This window comes from Enoplosus armatus, chromosome 12, assembly GCF_043641665.1.
Source record: "Enoplosus armatus isolate fEnoArm2 chromosome 12, fEnoArm2.hap1, whole genome shotgun sequence".
Taxonomy (NCBI): Eukaryota; Metazoa; Chordata; class Actinopteri; order Centrarchiformes; family Enoplosidae; genus Enoplosus; species Enoplosus armatus.
Genome location: NC_092191.1, coordinates 24,374,173 through 24,387,501, shown reverse-complemented (window position 1 = coordinate 24,387,501; position 13,329 = coordinate 24,374,173).

The window sequence follows — 13,329 nt, the reverse complement described above, 5'->3', positions numbered from 1 at the left end:
TGTGTCAGAAATTAACCTTTTAAAGAGATATTTTTAAATCTTTTGTATATCGCAGTTAAAAATAATCTATGATGTGAAATCTCAATATTTATGCATGTTTTGAATATGTCATCATTTATTGTAACGTTATATTTCTTGTTAATATTGTTTCACTGAAATCTCTCTACCAGCTCTTAATACACAGTCATTTCACAAACTATATCACAATACTGTGTACTATCTGAGCTGGACAAACAGCAAAATCCAGTTTGTTTGAATACACTGAAATATGTATAAGCCTTTTTGAATTGTTGAAAGATAACTACATAAATGAAATGATGTTGTATTACTGCGCCTTTGTGTGTTTAATGACTGTTTACCATCTCTCCAGTAGCAATATACGTCAGTATCATATCCAGCTCTGGCTAACGCTGAACAGTAATGAGAAATGGGTTTTTAGTTTACTTTTGCTTGATTCACGTCAGATCTATGACAGCCTGATTGTCCACAAAGTTTAGGAGTGAAAAATGTATTTTGAGTCCAAAGTAACTGTACATTCAGATAAAGTAGTCTGTTACTCATTTTCAGTGAATGGGAGGTGTGGAAATGACTCTGACAGTCAGGATGTAGACCCCAGCATGCACACATGGTTAACAGTAGGCTAGTAGTAGTAACATGTTCATAGTTCAGCTGTCATAGAAAAAAAAAGTAGCAATAGTAAGTAGTAGTGGCAGTAATAATCAAGGATCTTTTATTAACACTGACAAGACTGCACATTTTCACAAGCCTGATAAAAGCTCCACCTGCACCTCCAGAACTGCATTACATGCTTTGTCTCCTTTTCATATGTCATAGACTGCGTGTCGACAATATATGACAATATGTTGCATAAACTCTAGACTCACGCTAGATCTTTATCCCAGCAGACATTTTGACTTGTCCTAGTGAGGAAAAGCACAGGTGTTACTAATAACATTAACAACACCTCAAGTGTCCCAGTAAACCATGACAGTGTGACTGTGAGCCACACAAAGTTACACTTCTGTAATTCTCTCTCTCTCTCTCTCTCTCTCTCTCTCTCTCTCTTACACACACACGCACACATACACACACACACACACACACACACACACACACGCACCAAACACCTACACTGAACCTGAATCACTTCTGACCCTTAGTGGTCAAAAAGGGAAGTATCCTGCTAGTCCAGTCTAACCGAGACACATTTGGATAAAGAGGCAATCTTTTCATTCACTCTCTCTCTCTCACACACACGCTGGCTTGAGCTCAGATGCTTTGTTGTTTTGTTGTTGTTTTTTTCCCTGAAAAATTGCATTTACAATCAGATGACAGTGAAAAACAAACACAGTAAGGGGCTGAAGAGTAATGCAATCAATAAAGTCATTAGATTGAGTCATCCAGAAGCATGCAGGCCTACTGCACAGAATCTTTCATGTGTATGACATAATATGATGAGCTGATTTCATAGGTTCTTTCATTCACATCATTCATAAAAGAACATATGATATGATATTCATTCATATGTTAGATATGTGATAACATTCTTCTGACATTCTTAACTCATCAACAAGGATAGATTTCCCATTTGTTAAAGCAACATTATGCAGGAATGTGTATTTTTTGCAACTTGGCGCATGCAGGTTCACCCTCATGGACAGCCGTACTCCGTGCATTTGTTGCACAAATGCAGCCAAACATCAAGCAAGTGCAACAACCTAAGAAATAGCAAGCTAGCTAATATTGCTTACTAGTCCAACAGCAAGAAGGCCACTCGGCATCTGTCTGCAGCCTTTTATTTCATGAAGCTAACGACTTAAAGCCAGTCCCAGATTTACTCTTGTCCGGCCTCTTGCTCGGTCACTCTCTCTTTTTTTCTTTTCGGTCAACGTCTTCCTCTGTCTCTTCGCCTCTGCCGTAATGTCCGTACTGAGGATACCGAGCCAGACCCATGTGTGACGTAGTGCCGTAAAGCGTTACGCACTTCTCGGGGCAGATCGTACCCGCTCAACCAAGTTACATAGTGCAGGAGCAGGTGTTTGGGGCGCAGAGTGGGAATGAAAGAGGCACCATTCTCCCTTTACAAGTTAGTGTACCATAAATAATATTGAAGCTGTTATTTTAAGGTAAAATAGTTACATAATGTTGCTTTAAATGACAACCAACTGTGGAGGTTCAGTCACAACTGTGATTGGATGCAAATAATAATATTCAGGCTGAATCCAGCTTGTCATGAACTTCAGCTGCTTTATGTTATGTATGTTGATTATTGGCAGTACTAAAACCAGCTTGTAGGTGAAATGATACCCTGACGGTTAAATGTACTGTACTGTACTGTACTGTGTTTTTCTGATGTGGGACATGCCTATACGTGGTCACATGTGAACGCACCCTTCGGTGCTCAAGATGCTGATGTTTTCCTGATATGATTTGCCTAATGCCTAATAAAGTTATGATCTATCTATGCCACAGTGTCGCCTTTTCTCTCTGTCACACACACACACACACACACACACACACACACACATCACAGCATTGTAATTATTGGCAGTGCCTGTGTCCCTAATAAGCATTCTGATGATATTTATTGCAGTGTGTTCCCCTCTGGTCATACAAGCATCTGTGAGTGTGTGTGTGTGTGTGTGTGTGTGTGTGTGTATGTGTGTGTCAGTGTCCCTTGCCAAGCGGTGTCATTGGTGCTGATGGCAGTACAGCAGGTAGGCACAGGACAGTGACAAATGTCTGTTATCATGGAACAAGGCTGGTGACAGATAGAGTTGCGACAACGTCAATGAGTAATAAAACTAGATGGATGATCCAGCCGCAACAGCTCCACTACAGCCACTCACAGCTGCTGTAATTAAACCAGAGAGGAAGAATGAAGGGGGGGAAAGACAGGGTTACAATAAAGCAAATCAGATTGAAGATACAATAATATCACAAATAACAATTTTACACTGTAGAACGTGTTAAGCAGAAATGCATGTCTAAGAAGGTTTACAGAGACAAACACGTGAAGAAAATGATGTCGTTGTTGCAGCAGTGTTGCTCCATCCTGTGGGGGGAATTATTTAGGTTTGCAGCATCACCACCTGTTTGACAGCCGCAGACCATCACCATCTACTCCCTCCATATGGGTGGATGAGAATGATATATTAAATGTATATAAAGGAAACCCTCATTACTACTACAGTGTTTCCTGCAGAAAGTCTGTAACCTCGGACAAACACGATTTGTTAGAGAGGGAAAGCCCAGAGTGATGGTCTGTGGTCAATCACTCTCCAACCAGGTATGTTCTATGTTCAGATGATGTTTCGTACCCATGCAGGCTTGGGTGTGAAACAGTTAGATGTGACAGAAAGGGGGATATCTGCGATCACCTAGACTGTGTTTTAATGCAAATAAACTCACCATTCAGTGGCTCATATTCACATGTTTTTCTGTTTCTGTTGTCAGACAACTGTACAAGCATGAAATAGTAATAGTAAACCTGTTGCCTGTTGACCAGGCGAACAGTATTTCCTGTGCTGCTGCACTGAGATGTCAATCAAACAACTGTCAATTGTAAAGTTTCCTGACAGAATAAACGTAAGTAACAGTTTTCTGTAATGACAACAATGTTTTATTGACATAAAATGAGTGATTGCAGATAAAGTTGGAGTATACAGGAAGTTGTCGTCTTCACGACACTATTGCCATGTTTTTAAAGGTCTATTTTTGGATGTGGAAAATGCTGGCTTAATGTAGATAGTGCCCCAAAATGGATAGAAAATAATGTTCAATGTTTAATTGTCCTGAATGCTTCCTGTATGAAGATTCCAGTTGATGTATTTTAATGCAGTTTACACAGCCTCACATTTCTTTTATGGGAACACAAACTGCTTTTCCTTTGAAAAAATGAAATGTTTTCTAGATTTCCACCTTCAGTTTGGCTCATATACGGATGCAGTTCCTCATTACATGTCTCTTTTTCTCTGTCCTCTGTCCTCAGAGCTGTTGATGGCGGGTGTGTAAATGCTGTGGCAGGTAGCTGTTGAATGTGGCACTTCTCTGCTACAGGCTGTAAGTGTTTTGTGATAGTGTCTGACGACCAGGCTGGCCTTTTCTTTATGCTTTAACACTGTGCTGCCACACAGACACCTCTGTGGCCATGCATATGTTTTCCACCTCACATAAATACAGCAACGTACAGACTGGATCCTCTCATCCATCTTGCCATCATTCACTGAAGCTGCACTCAGCTCATAGGTGTCAGTTCGACTTCTACATGATCATTTTATGCCCAAAATGTTTTAAACGTCTAAGATTTTAGCCTATGTCCTTCTCATTTCATTAAATATGTGATTCATCTTAATGCAGCTGCCACTGTGCAGTGTTCCCCTCTGTTCTGTTCTCGCTCTCCACCTCTCCATCTGCAGGATTACCTTTCTTCTCTCTGTGAAGGCTGTGACTGGACATGCTGTCATAGAAAGATGAAAAATATTGTGTTTTCTAATGCTGTACAGTTTGGTAACCTGTGGCTGAGGGAGTGTCCACATCAAGCCAGTTACACTTGTGCATGCATCTTTTTCTCTCAGTTTTACTCCTCCAGCATTTTTCTCCCCCCAAAAATGGATATTTTTCCAAAACAGCCTGCAGAGTGTGTAAATCTTAAAACACCAGCTTGATGTTTCAGTGCTTTTACTAAACGATGGCGTAAGCTGCTCAGTGAGGGTCTGGGTTGTATGGTAGTAAAGTTATTTTAAATACCAATACAAGACAGAGCTGCTGTCATTAACCTGCATTCATGTTGATTTCTTTAGACAACATTGCGATTATAAAATGATTTGAAGAGATTTAGCCATTTCATGTCCTCCCTGTGTTTCACTGCGGGCAAAGGTCTCTACAAAAACAACACAAATGTGGATGCAAGTCATTTCTTTCGAGTGAAAATTCAGACTGCTTAATGCAGGCCTAGTCTTAGATAAATGCTTCCTAACCTTTTTTGAATGCTAGACCTGATGAGCTGACCTGCCTCAGGTCTATACTGATTCCACCTGTATACTGATTCCACCTGTACATGCAAGTACATGTCAAACTCAATATTCAGTCATTTAGCCTGTTGAATATAAACCAAGCAGGTAGCTGGTTGTAGATCTTAACTTTTACTGAAAGAGGCTATTCATTGATAAACTATTTTCAGGGAGGTCTCTCTTTCTCAGGTGCCAAATATTGTGCAGCATGTATCTCTTTGCATAAATATGCAGCCATGTCTGAATGAAGCCATGAGGAACATTCATGTAAAAGTCACCCATGTAAGAATGACACAAAGCCATCAATTTCACATGTCTGAAAGTGGCTTTAGTGACATCAGTAACATGGAGGGCCGCCGCTGCCGCTCGTGTTGCCTTCACTCCAGTACACAAGTAGTAAACTCAGCACCAGGTCTGTCCAATCATTGTCTGCCTGTGTCTCGAGGAATGAATGTTTGAGACACACAGTTAGTAATCTAATATTGATGATTTAATAAGGGGAAAAAAGTGAAAATGTGTCAAGAGCAAAAAAATGTATTACAGACAGATTATGTTTCTTTCATAAATCTTCCACAGACATCCCACCAGGGTCTGAAACACTTATGTGGAGATTCCGACTGAAAACAGGCCTGTGTTGTTTAACCAGTGAGATGATGAAATACAACCCAGGAAGTCCAGTTTCAGTGTGTTTAAAGGTTTATCAGACTAGAAAATACTGCACAACCGTTTGTAATCCTTGTAATGATCGCGAGGTTAACAGTAGAAATGCAGCGAGTCATCTGCCAGGAATTTGTGCTAGCACATGTTTGATTTGCTGGATGACGTCACGTTGCAACAAAAGTTGAGACTTTTTTTGAGATTTTTTTTGTTGGACAACCCTGCGTTTCTGTGTTAGAGGGTGGGGTGGTGGGGGGTGCTGGGCCTGTTTTAAATGTTAATCACCACTGCCTTGCCCCGAGGCTACAGACATGGCCACAGATTCTTGTATGCTAACGTGGCCAGCCAATAAGCATCTGAGCTGTTTCCAGAGCTGAGCTGGTTTCTGCTGGCCGCTCCACTACTTGCATGTTTATTCTCCCACATCATTAAAGGCAGTCACATGTTGATTGCAGCCTTTCATTTCTCATTGTGTATGTGTTAGGGCGTTTTTCCACCTGTTGGCTTTGATGTGGATGAGCAGTGTGTGTGTGGTGTAAGTGGAAATGTAAGGCTATTGTCAGGGTCAAAGGTTAATGATTAACCATTTAATAGTGTCCTAACTAAACTGATGTGCATCCAAGGACATTGTTTGTCAGCAAATGTGGAGTAGCACATTTATTTACATGGTAGCATTTCCAGATCCAAATTAGCAATGAAAAGTAATTTCCTATGTAATCCCTTTAACAAGTTTTGTCACCACAAGTGATAGTATATTCTAATGACAGACGAGAAGGAAAAATATGACCAAAATGCAGAACTGCACATAGGCATTTACAACATTACAGAAAAGATGAAATGATTTGAAAACACTTTATTCATCCCTGTGGGTAAAAAAAACTCAGCAGGTGAAAAAGGCCATAAACCAGTTTGTTCATTACACAGTTTAGACAGAATGTAATAATTAATACCTCGCAGAATATTTATCATGAGGGCTAGAGCCTCCCCAAAGTGCTCTTTCTGTTGATTTGATAGATCCTGTATACATATGACACAGTCTTGTCCTGTAGTCAACCCCTTATGGAAGGTACAGTTGTGGCAGTATTCAATAAGAACTAAAGGCTCACAATAGATCTTACTACTTGAAAGATTAGTCTGGTGATGTTCTGTGTCTTTGTTCTTGCTCTGTGCCATTAAAAAAAACTATTAAAAACACATCGATGAGGCACACTGCTGCACTGGGTGACATGTTCCTTCATTGCCATGAACACACACACACACACTGTAGTTTATTTGGACTAAATCCCACACACACTGTCCTGCTGCCCCAAATGTGGGTTCATTGGCTGCTGAAAATAGTCCCAACAAATGCACCTCCTGTTTGAGCAATGTTTCTTAAACCTACAGTGAGCAGCTGTTTTAGGAAATTACTTTAAAAAGAATTTAACTATATATTTATGAGGTGTATTTAAAGGTTCACATCTTCAGTAGGAACCAATGGGCGTGGAGGTGAAGGCAACAGATGGTATGGAAGTCAGAAGGTATTGAGAGGTATTGGTTTGGGTTGTTTTATATATATATTCATATATATACATAGAATAATGCCTCATTCTTTAATGATTTTTTGTAAACAGTTGTATTATTAATTATTGTGCTTTCCTGGGCCTGTACCCTCTTTGCCAGTGGTGACTTCTTGGTTCTCTTTTGCTTCTTCTGTGGTTTGCTTTTATGGGCCTCTGTAGACATCTTTGTTTGTCACTGCTTGTTATATTGAATTTAATGAGAGGATTACTCAAAGCTGCTTGTGCAATAGTCTTGACTGCTCACTGACCTGAGGGTAATGTATATGCTAAATGTCAAATGTTTACATGCTCACTCACATGTATTCATAATCACAAACCTTGAAATATACTGTATATATATATATATATATATATATATATATACATACTATTCTATATGTACATATACAGTGATATAATGATACTGATAAACAGTGACAGGAATTTTTAAGTTGATTTGTCTTGGGCTGCACTTAATAGAAACTGCCACTAGAGGACACTAGAGGACACTAGTGATGCATTCAAAGCTGCTTGTTGCCTCATGATACAGGCCTAGAACAAAAGAGCAGGTGGAAGTAGAACATGTGTTATAGTACCAGCTCATCTTTAAAGTTCACTCAAACTGTGAGCCTGTCCAGACCCTCAGACTGGGCCGGGTTCCTGTGCAGCTTCCCTCTGTTTGATCACAACATTATTGCTCTGTAGGGTCAGAACAACATCACCCCGGCCCTCCTCCATTCACTGTCCTTTCACTGGTAAACGTGGCACAGACATGTTATTACTCTTTTCATTTACGACTCTAAAAACCCCGAAAACAACAAATCACCAATACATGGCCCAATACGCAAGGTGGCCCTCAGTGTCTGTGACTTGACCGGCCCAAGCCCTTCTATTGTGCAGAGGCAGTCTACCTTGAAACCTATTTGAAGTCATTGTACCCTGCAGCATGTCTTTGTGTACTAGGCCCTCATCTCAACAAGTAGCGACAGTTCACAACTACCTGTAATGGTGGATCCCCCAACAGCGCTCAAAAGGGAAAGTGTCTGCCTCTACGAATAACAATACAACACTTTCCCAGTTGTGGCCCCTGTGTTTGGTCCCTGGGATCCCACAGTGGGTCTATTGGGCCTTATACAGGCTCTTTATGGTCACTAATACACGAAACACCACAATAGTAGCTTCTCCAGATGCTACTGTGATTGGCTGAGCTGTGACTTGTAAAAATTCAATCAGCTCTTTGGGTTTTAGAGAGCTGAATAGCAGTTTGATTAGATCTTAATAGTGGTTAGGTTACTAGAAGTGCGTGTTTGAGCTCATTTTAACTGTGCTTTGTTGATTAGATGGCTTGAGTTTCTGAGTAGTTAACGTGTGTGTTTGAAATGAATGAAAAGTTCATTCTACAAAACACCCTTAAAACCAGCTACTGCTCACGTACAGTTCCGGGACCACTTTGTTGTTTGGTGGTGAATTATTTTCATTCCTTTGGAAATCTCATTGTTTCGTTTAATATTTCTGTTTTTAGCGGCTAGAAATGGACAGTTTCCCAAAGACCGTTGAAGGTCAAAGGTCACCAGACAGACTGAGGCCAGTCAAGTGATGAGCTATGAGAATGGACAAGGAGGTTCGAACAACATAGATTTTTTTTTTTGGCAGTAGCAATTAAAGCTAAAAAGTTGGGAAGAGAACATTAGAAGATAGTGTGGGTGAATATCATGGATATGGAAGAAACAGGTACCATGACATAATATGTGCTCTGCCACACTGGTAAAACTTCATGGGAATTATATATTTTTTGAAAACCGACAAATTATTTGTTGTAAAAATAAAGGGTTCAAGTTCTGGGAAGCTTTGTTGTTGATACTCATTTGTCATGTAAATGAATAAATGTATAGAATAATAAACTCCAGAAACATATTTGCCTTTTTTAGAAAGACAGATGAAAGAAACCCTCAGTAACAGATTGAATTTAACTACACAAGCTAGTGGAACAGCAACTAGACAGGAAGTGACATCATTGTCTACTGACAATTGACTCAGTAAATAGACTGTATTACAGCCACAAAGATGTGTTGTGTTTTGAGGTCATACTGGAAAATTTGAAACCACTAACTGAGATAGCTGTAGACCCATCAAGTTGAGGGGAAGTGACTTTTCTGCAGCATTTCATAACAGCTTAACTCCTGAAACATGCTGACTGTCAAACAATCATTAGAGTATCCATTCAATTCAATAGACAACATTAAGAGGACAAGCTTCCAAAGAATATTTCAGGTTTACAGGAGTCAAATATGAGCTTTTGTGCAATAATTAATGTTTCACAGTAACATTTGGTCTGTATGGGAGCACAGCCAAGGTGATAACGCCTAGGTTTGACTGTGCTTGGCCAGAGGAGCTGTGGTCAGAGGTGTGTCCAACCTTGCTGGGTGGAGCTCGGTCCACGTAGAGCCTAGCACAAACTGACCATCTGTAACCTGTGATTTCAGCAGCGGCCACATTCTGGACCTGGCCCGGAAGATACAGCTCTGATCTGTGAGGCTGACCTAGGTCAACTTTTAGCCCTGGAGTCTGTCTTAAACCTTTTACTGAAGACTGTGTTGCACTTTGTATGAAGGTCCCATCCTATGTGGCCTGTGAAAATATGTAACGTCAGATGTGGAAAGCAAACGCCAGGCCAAGCTTTCAGGATACAGATTAGTGCAAACAGTGCTGAGGACATCAGACCTGCACATAGCTTTAGACACCCTTGTCGTGATAACTAGGATGTAACAAGGCCACAACATAACAGGGACATGTGTTACCAGTGCCAATCTTGGCTAATTAGTTTGTGAAGCAAATGATAACCGCATTGAAGATACAAATGATAGTCCAGTAAATTAAAGACAATAGGTATAGCCAATTGACAAAAAATACAAGGACTGCAAAATATAAGAGAAGAATTTCTTTCCAAACTTTTATTTATGTACCAACATTCTGATCCATTAACAGGGCATGATCATTCAGCAGACTGGTTGAGTCAGTATGCACCTGCAGACGTCTTGTGTATTCGCACAAGATATGAAGTCTCACTCAAAGACTTGCAAGTCTTGTCAGCAATAAACAAAACCATAGAGAATGCAGACATGCAGATATTTCATCAATACACCTATGGTTTGTTTTTTTTCATGCTAATGCAGGGAGAAACTATGCTCCTTCAAATCTGTTTTAGAACCTTTGGTTTCATTGTAAGATACAATGAGCAGATTGGATAATACATACATTTCTCAAAAGCAGCGCTCCTTTAAATCAACAATAAATCAACAATATTTATAATCAATCAACAATAATCAACAATTTCCTGTCTAAAATTAGCTGGAACACAGTGAAAATGACAAGTGGGCAAAAGGAGCTAGTTAATATTATGAAGACTAGTGCTTGTACCAAGTAGTGTCAAGTAGAAAAACTTATTCTCACTTGGGAACATTCATGCATTAGTCTGATAGCTCTTTTCCAGTATACTATATTTGGGGCAAATTGTTAACAAGTGAAACAAACAGCATAGCTCTTTTTTAACTTGCTGAATCACCTGTATTAAGTCATATCCACACATGCACTGCTACCCTGAACACCAGACATTACATGGACGAGGTGTATGTGTGAACACAAATGTCCCAATCAGTTAAACCGGACATTAACTGGACTATACCCTACCAGCGTACCAGTTCCTAATACAAAGTCTGTGTAATTGTTGATATTATTATATACGTCCAAATACATTTAGTATTGATATCAATGCAAAAACCTCCTCCTCCTGAACGCTCTACTCCTCGCCTAAACCAAACAGAGTATTTACAGTAAATCAGAATGCGTCTGACACGGACTATCTCATGTTGTGTGCTACATGTGTGAAAGGGTAACTCTGGATCTGATTCTCCAGACATTGTCTGGAGTTCTTATGAGAAAACGGTTTAGAGATCATATGGGATTTAGTTTAGCCGTAACTGCTAGCAATGATGGTTTTGCAGCCGTTTTACCACCGGTTTGTTCACACTTCTTGAAGATATCACAGCTGTCAGAAATTTCTGACTAGGAAGCTGTTGTGAAATGTATTTTCTCACACTGCCGCTCTTACTAACTAACTATGGTCTGTATGATAAAAACATAAAAGTGGAATAACACGGAAATAGCATGTTAGCCTAGCTGATCTTTTAAATTCAACCTAGCGACCCTAGTTTCCAGGTAAAATAGTTTGCTAGCCTACTGAAGGATCATAATTGTAGGCCTTCATACAGGACGGCACGGTGGCGCAGTGGTTAGCACCTTGCATGGCAGCTCGGTCGCCATGGGTGTGTGAATGTACGAGTGAATGGGTGAATGAGACCTTAACTGTAGCGCTTTGGGAACCGCCAAGGTTGGGAAGCGATATTAAAGAACATTTACATTTACATAATTTTTGACCAGACCTTATTCTTTACAGTTCAAGTCACAGCTAGCTACCTTGCATGTTAAAATTGTGATTGTTTGGCAGAGGTTTAGTGTGTTTAGCTCCAAGAAATGTCTGTCTAATCTGCATCTGAGGTGGCAGGACACACAGATGCACCTTTTAAAACATGTTTCAGAAGCTCATATTAAATGGCAGTTTGAATTTATTCAAAACTGCAGTGTTCTGTCAGATTATTCAGTAAGGCCTGTATGCATTTGCATGACTTATGTCTTCTCTACATCAACCACAAGATTTTAAGTTTAAAAAGACATCACATTCCCCATCTTTCACTGACAAAGAGAATATTTCCCGTCCATTTCTAGTCCACGTTCTTTTTTCCTGATCCAGCTCCATGTGTCCCAACCAGTGTTTTCACCATTGGAGAAGCAAAGACATCTCATCACAATTTGTCCAAATCACAGCACAGTCCTTGTGTAATGAGCGGGCCACCACAGCTATGATGATTACAGCGTCGACAGCGGCTAGCAGGCCACAATAATAACTGGTGGGAGCTGGAAGAATGGGCAGTAGGAGAATGAGAGCAGGAGAGAGTATGAATGGAAAGATAAAATATCCTGTAAAATGTGCTTTGCTTGTTGCTGTATTGTTTCATGTCTCTATTATTATAATAGTCTCCAAAGCCAACATAATCTGTGATATGTTTCCTTTCACTCCCAAATTATCATCATCAAGATTATTGCTGAAAACCAAGTGGTGTAAATTCATACTGTGTATGTTTGAGATGCCATATGTGGAAATTCCTCTGATGTAATCAGTTGTATTATATTCATAATGTAATAAAGGAGGACTTCACTGACTTCACATATAAAAGTCAGTTTACTAGTCATGAGTACTATTTGGCGTGTGGAATCAGTTGGATAATGTCGTCTGTGGCTCTGGAAGAGCCTTGTCAAGTCGGAGAAAATCGGCCTTTGATGTATTAATTTTGAAAATTCTTTTTCAAATCTGCCTCTTCTGAAGCCCCCAAATGTAAGTGCAGTTGTAAATCACTACAACTGAGAAGCTCTTCAGCAGGCAACCCAGTCTCCTATGAGCTTTATCCACATGCAGTTGTTCTATATTAGTGATGTACAGTCAACTGCAATGTTCAGCATCAATATAGTCAGGTATGATGTTCATACAGAGCAGTGTAAAGTATGGAGGTCATGGGTGTAGGCTTATTAAGTATTTGCCTTCAACAGTATCCTGTGTTCATGTACAGTCCCATACTCGTAGTCAATGTTGATATTTTTATTGTTCAATATGAAATTCTGATAGATACATCGAGGAACAAGATGAAAAAGACGGCTTTTAATTTTTCTCAAAAAAAGAAAATTCTGATGCACAATGGTTGCAATTCAAATACATAGAACCAAATACAGTGATATGGAGATGTGAAAAAATCTCTTTGAATGGCTCAAGAGACACTGTAGGTGAGAAGAAAGAAGCGGGGAGACTCAGGGAATGAGATGAGGATGAAGAGTGAGTGACAGAGGAGGAGCGGAGGAAGAGAGATGGATGTAGGGACAGAGTCAACCCCGACAGAGAAGAGGAAAAGTCCACAGAGACTGGCAGGGCTCCACAGACTGGAGACAAACAGCACAGAGCGGCTGTACCTCAACACAAACACATGACCACACACACACACACATACATACAT